Below are 8,032 nucleotides of genomic sequence, written 5' to 3'. Positions count from 1 at the left end.
CAGTCCCAAAGCTTTGTGATAGCCACTTCGTAGTGGTCTTCGCTGGTCTTTGTCAGAAGCTTTCATGAGCTTGGATCGGTTTAACTGTTCTTGTGGCGAATAAAAGTCCGTTCGAAAGTGTCGGATTCCATATTGGGTGATTAATTCGGCAAATGTTGACGACACAAATTGCTTACCGTTATCGGAGTGAATGCATTCTGGCAGTCTAAAATGATGAAAGATGTTTCTTTCGAGAAGGGTTACCACGGCTGTTCCGGATGCTTTCCGCTTTGCCTCTAGCCAGACGAATTTGGTTAAATGGTCCAGACACACAAAGATCACGGTGTTTCCGGATTTGGTCCGGGGATAAGGTCCCATGAAATCAATATAAAGCCTTTGCCCTGGCCGTTCGGTTTTTTGTTGTTTTCCCATTAGCGGTTTGCTGTATTTGTTCGTTGCTTTGCTGACTCTGCAAAATTCACAATTCTGAACAGTTGTTCGTACACCTACCGTTATTGCGGGCCAGAAATATAACTGCATTAGTCGAGCCAAAGATTTGTGTATACCGCCGTGACCTGTCACTAGAGAATGGTGTGCCTCAGGAACCCACAGCTTCCAAGCACGGTGCTCGTTAATTATTTCGCCTGTTCGAAATCCTACCTTCTCATACACGTATCCTTCGGAAGTCTGGTTGTCAGGAGTCTTTTCTGCGTGCTTTTTAACAGCTTGAACTTTTATATTCTTACCTCTGCCCCATCCCTGGGTCCTGATGTTACCTCATCCATATGTTCCCTTGAAAGCGCATCTGGAACCACATTTTGTGACCCTTACAACATTACTATTTACTATGTCTGCGTTCTGCATTAAGCCTTGCCTTTTAAATGCTAAAATCTCCTCTCGACATCCCATCCTCTGGACCTTCACCCGCCGCTGCCTATTCTGGACCGCCCGATCGACTCGCACCTTCTCATCCGCACCTCGTCAACATTGACCATGAATCTACGTCGTGTGCTGCTGCAGTTGGTTCTGGACCTTTTCCAGCCGCTGCCTACTCTGGACCGCCCGAACGACTCGCACCTTTTGATCCGCAACTCGTCAACATTGACCAGAAACCTACGTCGTGTGCTGCTTCAGTTGGTTCTGGCATAATTTTGACCCCTTCTAATACGAACACGGGGGCACCGTAGTCAACCTTATTTGGAGTCGCCCATCTGGAACCTAAGCCCTTATCGGGCGTTGCACTAAAATAGCTTATTTTTATCTCCCGCCTTAATCCTTCTGAAGATGACGTCAAAAACTACCTGAGCAGCAAACTGAATGTTCGAGCCGAACTAACCGTCTTATAGTTTAAGTTTAAGCAAAGACGTGAAATATCTTCGTTTAAAATTTTACTTCCTGAGGAACATCTTAATAAGGCTCTCGATGTTTCTATATGGCCTAAACATGATATTGTTCACGCCTTATCCTCGGGTCCATGGACCTCAGATTCCTCAATCAACTTTCCAAAAAACTAAACAATTTTTTGTCCTTATACTACCAGAATGTTCGCAAACTTAGTAAACTACACGTCAACAATATCTTCTACGATGCCGATCTGATTGCTTTTACCGAGATGTGGCTCAATTCCTCTGTGTCTGACTGCGAAATATTTGCCGGAAATTATCTTATATATAGATGTGACTGCACAATGCGTCTTGGCGGTGGTGTTCGTATTGCCGTAAAATCCGATCTTGTCTTTAAACACATTCCGATAATTGGTACGGTCAGCATATTAGAGTTTATTGCAGTTCGGACCAAGCCTCACGATTATTTCGTTTTTATATCATGCTCGTACATTCTGCCTTGTTCTGATCTTAGCCTCTACCTTCAGCAATTGGCTCAATTGACTCTCTGCTATAGCGATTTTTATACCCTTGCAGAGGGTATTATAATTTCAGTTAGAAGTTTGCAACGCAGTGAAGGAGACATCTCCGACCCTATAAAGTATATATATTCTTGATCGGCATCACTAGGCGAGTCGATCTAGCCATGTCCGTCTGTCCGTCTGTCCGTCCGTCTGTCCGTCTGTTCGTCCGTTTATATGCAAACTAGTCTCTCAGTTTTAAAGCTATCTGTATGAAACTTTCCCAAAAGTTGTCTTTCTATTGCGGGTAGTATATAAGTCGGAACGAGCCGGATCGGACGACTATAGCATATAGCTCCCATAGGAACAATCGGAAAAATAAATGAAAAAAAATTATAACTTTGCTGTTTTTTAATTTTTTGATTAGTTCTTCGAAATTTAGTAATGGTTAAATATTTCCGAATTACGGATTAAATTTCATCAAAATCGGACGACTATAGTTTATAGCTCCCATAGGAACAATCGGAAAAATAAATAAATAAACTGGTCCAAAAAAGTTTTAGACCTTATTTTTCATTCATTCCTGAAAAACTCCAAGTCCAGACTTTTTAAGAAATTTAAGAGAACTGGGCTGCAAGTTAACCATTCGAGGTATATAATTGCTCGTTCAAATTTCTTAGTCCACAATTCTGAATGTTACAATAATTATCTAAACCGTTGCAGAATAGAATTCCAAGACAACCCCAAGCAGTGCTACACATTTGTTAATTAGAAACGAAAATCGCAACAATTTCCATCTTGCCTTCACCTTTATACTACGTCCGCCTCTAGTGACTCCGACATTGCGAACTTATTTGCAAAATTTTTCCAGTCCGCATACTTAACTTTTAGTTACGATAACTCTTCATCCTACCCATCCTTGCCCCCTCCTACTTGATGTATGTCGGGTACCATGTTTATGTCGGCAGATATGTGCTAACGTTAATGTAATAAATAAAAAAATATATATATTAACTAGCATGATCTGTTTTGACCTTGAATGGCATACCTTCAACGTATGGGCGGAACTTTCTGATGCTCAATATTGCCGAGTAACATTCAAGTTCAGTGATGCTTTAGTTCCTTTGGGCTTTGTCCAGCTTCGAGGACATGTATGCAACTGGATGCTCGCCACCCTCTGCATCTGTCTGGAACAACACCCCTCCGACTCCGGTTGTCGAGGCATCGTTGTTAATACAGGTGCTGATACCAGGCTGGTCTTCAGTGCCTCAAAGGCTTTAATCTTCTTCATCGAGCTCGTATTTTATAAATCGATCCTTTTTGAGACTTTCATGAAGCGGTGCTGCAGTTTGAATAAAACGCCGGTACCAGCCTGTCCACCCCAAAAATCTTCGCATCTGCTTTGTGGATACTGGCTGTGGGAATTCTTGAACAGCCTTTATTTTTGATGGATCGGTTTTTATGCCACCCGCCCTTACTACATATTCCAGGTATTTATCTTGGCTGAACTTACTTTTTCCCATATTAATTGTTAATTTTGCTCTCCTCAAGCAATCACTGACCTGCCGCCAATATTTCAATATGTTCTTCAAAAGTTAGAGAACAGACCAGTAAATCATCAAGATAAAGCAAGACAAATTCTCGTAATGCTGCTGGAATAACTTTTTGCATCAGTCTGCACACTCGCTGGGCAGCATTACATAGGCGGAACGGCATGGCGGTAAATTGGTATAATTGTCGTCCGGGCACTGTGAAAGCTGTTTTTTCTCTATTTTAGCTGCCAGAAATATTTGCCAAAATGGGTCTTTCAAGTCGATTGTGGATATATAGAACGTGTCTTGTATACGACTTAGTAGAGCCTCTAAGTGTGGTAACGGGTATGCCTTCTTTACAGTCCTTCCATTAACTCTGCGTGCGTCCCCGACCCTCCGATCAGACCTTTCCGTAAAAAAAAGAGTGAGTGAAGTGATAAGAGTCGTTTTTACCACAATAGTGGCACTGTATTTCATGGAACCGGGCTTAGCTCCCTGTTCCGTCTACAATATAACGGTGGCGATAAAAGTCTGCCGGTTTATTGCACGTATAGCAAAGGTTTGAGTGAAATGGGGACGTGGATTCTTCTCAGTGTTCTGTTCCTAATGACTCCGGGAAGGTTTCCTTGTCCAAGTGTTGGCGGAATGGATTTCCCCTTGCCGGTTTTACCTTTCCAGCACCCTTGGCTGACCGGTTGTTCTGAATATCCTTTACTTGGTAGTTATCGGCCTCATATTCTTCTTCCGATTCATTTATGATCTCGTTAACCTCTTGTCCTTCAACCATTTTGCGACACGCATTCCTCCACTCTTAAGCTAGGCTAATGTAGATATGCTTAACGCAAACAAAAAGGCTCCCATTTGAGAATTTAGGTTCTCCTTCCATATCTCAAAAAGGTTGGATTTTTGAATCTTATTTCTTAGTTTAAGCTACAAATTGTGCATCGCAGAAATATAATCCTCCAAACTCTCGTTATATCCCTGCCGTCGTTCCATTAACTCTTTTATGGTGACATAGTCGTTCTCCGATGTCGAAAAGGCTCTGGTCATCGCTCGGGTTAACGAGTGGTACCCAAAATAATGGTCGTCCGCTTTGTCTTCAAGCATTTGCCAATACCATTTGCTGGCGGAGCCAGTGAGTAAACAGTGAAATTCTCGGAATACCTGTTCATCTGTATACCCATACAGTGCTTTCATGCGATCTACTCGGAAGAGAAAACTTTCTATTGACATCCCTCGGCTGGTCCCATCAAATTTAAGATTCCACTTGTCCAATCTAACGTTCCGGTTCTCTGTTGGTCGGTGCTCAGCTCCCGATATCTCCCATGCACTGTTGCAGTTTCGTCTGCCAGAGTCATTCTGATTATGTTGGTCCATGGAATTAAGTTCTGGCGGCGGTGCTGACCCCGAAACTCCTGTTTCGGTGTTAAGTTGACGCTCACCGCGGCTCGACGGTGCCGGCCGAGAAGTGCTGCTTTGTGCAGACGTGTCTCCGGTTGTTTGTGAATTACCTGATTGTGATTCACTCATTTCTGCCACTTTTGTTTGCAGATTAATTATCTGGGCGTTTAATTCCGTAATCTGGGTTGCGACTGTAGCCCTTAACTCGTTGCCTTGCATGATCAACGCAGACATCATTCGCTCCAGCCTGCTTTCTGACTCCGACTGTCGTGACCGTGCTCCTGTATTAGGTAGCACGCTGGACCTTCCTTGTGGCGGTTCTAAGTAGTAGTTTTCACCCCCTACAGCTCCTGTCGACTCCTCCATGGTGGAACTGTGGTAATCTGCCAGGCTTCCTTAATTATCTAGCTTGCTGCCAAAGCTGTCCGACTGTTGTCTTTTCTGTGGCTGTTGATCCCTAGCTGTCACGGTTTGCCTTGCTCTCCAGGCCTATCTTGCGGCTAAGGTTTAAGACCTGGCAGTCCTGGTCGGCGGTATTGTTAACGTTACCTTCTTCTTCTTTACTGACCTATCTTCTTGTTTTAGGGTTTTTGCCTGTGCCGAAGTAATAAAATACCAATCAACCTTGATAGTGGAACGCGTCTGCAACACTTTTCTTGTTAAATTAGAAAAATATAAAAAAATTTTAATAATAGAGGTAAATCTTCAAATGACGACGATAAAGACACTTGAGCCAAGTCGCGACTCAAAAAGACTGGACACTTTTTCTGCTGCTTGATTCTTTCTGCACACAAAAATAAGGAAATTATAAATCTTTCTTTGGCATAGTAAGTTATTTATGGGTCAAGAAACCGTTAGAAATTAAGCCCCCATGAAGTTAGAAAAAGGTCTCTCCAACGGAGACACCAGTACCATTCATGTCCTTCTGACCTCTGAAGGGGTGTGGAATTTATCAGACCCGATTTTGTAATCTAATAATATTTTATTTTTCGAGGAACTAGGGCTTACTAGTTCCACAATAGTCTCGCAGCCCTATTACTAAACTATATGTTCGTAATTGCCAACACTACTTGTTAAATTTCTTGCGGGCAGTCATCCCCATTTGCGCCTTCGTTCTTCTCATTCTGGGCACTCGTTTTACCTTCAAAGAAAACTGCAGTGCCCTGTACAAGTGGTCTTCACCCAATAACCGCCTAACTTTTGCGCCAGCTTCAATTGTTATTAAATCAACAAGGAATTTGAGATTTATTGTGGATTGGTAGTCAACGCGATCTTGATCGCGGCCCTAACCTCTAACGAGTCGTATTGCCACGAAATAAGGTGAGCATAAAAAAATTTTGGATTTCGTTTACTAAAGGAAAACATACTAGAAACGCCAAACTTAAGTGAAACGGTATTGGCTGTAGTTTTTTTAGGGATCTTGGCGGCACATCAATCCCAACCCCAAAACCGTACCAGTGATCACTGCAAGTTGCCCTTGCAGAATCTTGGCTGCTACCGCGTAGAGCCGGACTAAATCTCGAGTCGAACCGCGCGTCAACTATAACCTCCAATACGTTTTCAATAATCCCAGCGTTTTCAATAATCCCCGCCGTTAAGGCCAAGCTGTCGACTCCGTTTAAACCCAGTTTGGAAAATTCTGAACCACCATATATCATCAAGTTACGCAATCTGCATGTCTCCGTATAACCAGAGTCGTTGTTTTCTAATTACTTTGTACTCCAATCCCAAAATAATACTAATCAATAGGATTGTTTTATCGATAGAAGGGTGTTGTATAGATATTTGGCCTTAAATTGATGCTTTTCTAACATTTTTTAAAAATCCAGTCTAAGCCAAATACGTACTAAATAAAAAGCCAAGTTATAAACTATTGGAGGGGAGTAACCGTCACCGTGCAGGAAAGTATAATATAAGCACACGATAATGATATTATTAGCATGAGAGCGTCGACATAGCCAACGAACGTTTGTCCTGTATTTTGTAAGGATGCTCTCTGGCCGGGGTACAGATCTCAGTCAGATCCAGGAGTCCTTTACAAGAAATTTGTAAATCACCGAAACACCGGACAAGAGAGTTTCATTTAACGAGTGAATGAGTCGTTTGGGGGGGTCACGGCGAAGGTTCTCATGGACGCCGGGAGAGAGAGAGTAATGTCGGAGTTGGTCGCGCCATATCTTGCTCCTGGGTTAAAATTCCACGGGCTGGACCTTGGGGCGAGGCCAAGCCAGACGAACAGTTTCACGAGTGTGGGAACGCCGGATGATCCCACTGGTCACTTCCGCGATTGGGACACGTAAGTCGCTTTCCGCGTGCCGTAGGCCAAAAATCCACCGGGCTGGACTTTCGGACGAAGCTAAGCCAGGATACTATATTGCGAGAGTAGGATCGGGGGGTGGCGTCGCGCGCAAGTCGTTTTCGACGTATCGGATGCCAAAAATCCACCGGGCTGGACCTTCGGGCGAGGTCAAGCCGGGTAAGATTTGTCAGACGCGGGTGGGATTGGAGGGAAAAGGATGGCGGTATGATTGACCAGTCGGGAATGATGTCCACGCGCAGATCACATGCATTACGAAAAGAAAAGCGGCCCTGACGGATCGGGTGTCCGCGTGCCGGTCGCATGCGCTACGAGGAGGAAAGGTAGGGTACTAGACCAGACGGGCCGGGTGTCCGCGTGCCGGTTGCATGCGCTACGAGGAGGGAAGCTAGGGTACTAGACCAGACGGGCCGGGTGTCCACGTGCCGGTCGCATGCGCTACGAGGAGGAGAGCTAGGGTACTAGACCAGACGGGCCGGGTGTCCACGTGCCGGTCGCATGCGCTACGAGGAGGAGAGTTAGGGTACTAGACCAGACGGGACGGATGTCCGCGTACAGGCCACATGCACTACGAGGAGGGGAATCTAAGATACTAGACCAGACGGGACGGGTGTCCACGTCGGGTCTCAAATGCTACGATGTGGGGAACCAAGATATTAGACCAGACGGGCCGGGTGTCCGCGTACAGGTCTCAAATACTACGGGGAGGGAGGTTAGGATACTAGACCAGACGGGACGGATGTCCGCGTACAGGCCACATGCACTACGAGGAAGGAAGCTAGGATACTACGAATTAAAAGAATCACGAACGGGGAATTTAACCTTTTACTTCTCTTTATTATTTTTCTAGGTTATTTTTATTTGTCTACTATCCTCCTACGAGTCCGCTACACAGTCTTTACTCAACGGAGAGGAATTTTGCGCGGTCAAGGCGTTACTCGAATTACACGGAAAATTACT

Source organism: Drosophila elegans, unplaced genomic scaffold (assembly GCF_018152505.1).
Source record: "Drosophila elegans isolate 14027-0461.03 unplaced genomic scaffold, ASM1815250v1 contig_208, whole genome shotgun sequence".
Lineage (NCBI taxonomy): Eukaryota > Metazoa > Arthropoda > Insecta > Diptera > Drosophilidae > Drosophila > Drosophila elegans.
The sequence above is the reverse complement of the archived record's forward strand: the minus strand, read 5'-3'. Positions refer to the sequence as shown.